At 37.0% G+C, this 1,729-nt stretch overlaps 1 long non-coding RNA gene across 1 annotated transcript in view; it reads right to left on the bottom strand.

Annotated features, from left to right (window-relative positions):
* Positions 1–721: 721 nt before the first annotated feature.
* Positions 722–1,729, bottom strand: part of LOC105548252 — a 26,665-nt gene continuing 25,657 nt past the window's right edge. Inside the window, exon 4 of the long non-coding RNA XR_001007366.1 lies at positions 722–832. This is a non-coding gene — a long non-coding RNA (uncharacterized LOC105548252). The remainder of the gene's footprint in view (positions 833–1,729) is intronic.

The raw sequence follows: 1,729 nt of genomic DNA, 5'->3' as shown, positions 1-1,729 counted from the left end.
AAAAAAAAAAAAAAAAAATGCTAAGCTGTCTTCAATTCACATTAGCAAAAGAGAACAGAAAACGACAAGCACGAACCAAAAAACTATTTTCTGAAACTAGTCTAAAATAGCTGGAGCAATATGGGAATCTGAACATTTTTAAAGATTGTGTAATATAACATGGGTCAGGTTAACTGAAAATAAAATTGAGAGGACATAAATAGTTTTTGCTGAAAGTTCTCCCAACAAATGTGCATGGAGATGGAATACAGCTTGTCAGCAATTTATCTCTGATACTAGTTAGGAGAGCAAAGCTTTGATATCTGTCTACGTTTTCAGAGGGATCATGCAACAGAGGTTAAAAAAAATAGAAAGAAAAGGAAGGAAGGGCAGGAGGAAGAAAGGGAGAGAAAGGAAGGAAAAAAGAGCCGATAATTATAATGCAATAGAGTAGTCAGCTGCCAGGCACCAACATCCTACCATCATAATAAATGATTACATGGATATAGCTCTCCATGGTAAATAGTCTCTGTTTTTCTTTTCTTTTTTTTTTCTGCCTTCTTACATTCTTTCTAGAAAGAGATGGCACCATCTGAAAGAAAATCACTTATACTCGAGGAAAGTGAAAAAATCTACTCTTCCAGGCTCTATGCCTGTGAGAGGGCTTCGCAGGAGATGTTTTGAAGAGATTACAAGGGCTCCTGCAGCACAAATAAATGTGGCTTCTTCATCTATGTACTTTACCTTCATCCCTTTCTTGAACTGGTTTATGGGTGTGGATGAGAAGAGAACTAATTATACAACAGCTTTGATTCTCCTACTCTTTATCTTTACTCAAGTGCCAGCAACGCACCTATGAATATGAGAAGAGAAAAAATGCAAAAGGTCAAAGAACAAATCCCTTTATACGTACATTTCTAACATGTCTATTCAGGGAAGCACACTCTATCTACTTCCTTGTTCTCTGTGAACTAGTGATATAAAATTACATGTAATAATATATCATTTTCAACCATTAAACCAGGGGAAATACATTTTATGATAACAATGCTAATGTCAGTATGGAGAAACTAATATGCACATGTTGCTGGTGGCATAGTAAAGTAATCTGGTGGATTTCAGTTCAATATGGGGAATTGAGCTGATAAGGAAAATCTCTCCACCAGTTACACACACATAAAAGTATTAAACACAACATTTTTACTATCTAATTAAGCTTGAAACAAAGAGAAGGAAATCTACAGGATTAAAAAATAATAAATAAAAAAATAAATAAAAAGGTAGCCCCTGGGAAAGGACCAGATAGATACAAGCTGGGGCTGAGGGCGATCAAAGGAAGAGAAATGATACAGTCACAAGGAAAGCTTGACTTGACCTAAATGCACAAAGCCACGGAGCGCTGCTATATTTGCAGGACTAATCAGCACTCTGTCAAGGGCACAAAGCTTTTCATCAGCTTGACTAAGGGTAGAGAAAGAACAACTCCAAGAAGCTGGAAACCAAGACCTGGACTGTGCTGATGACTGGGATATTCAGACTCACAGTATATGTGTGATTCATGGACCCTGAGCAGAAAAGAGGTAGGATGGCAAGTCCAGGATTAGTTAGTGCTTAACTTCCTTCCAAGTACAGAAGTCCCACTTTATCTATGGTTTTGCTTTCCATGATTTCACTTACGTGTGTTCAATTATGGTCCCAAAATAGGTGAGTACTACTGTAAGATATTTTGAGAGAGACCACATTCACATAA

The sequence above is a fragment of the Mandrillus leucophaeus genome, unplaced genomic scaffold (assembly GCF_000951045.1).
Source record: "Mandrillus leucophaeus isolate KB7577 unplaced genomic scaffold, Mleu.le_1.0 Scaffold405, whole genome shotgun sequence".
Classification (NCBI taxonomy): Eukaryota; Metazoa; Chordata; class Mammalia; order Primates; family Cercopithecidae; genus Mandrillus; species Mandrillus leucophaeus.
This window is presented reverse-complemented; position numbering and strand designations above follow the sequence as displayed.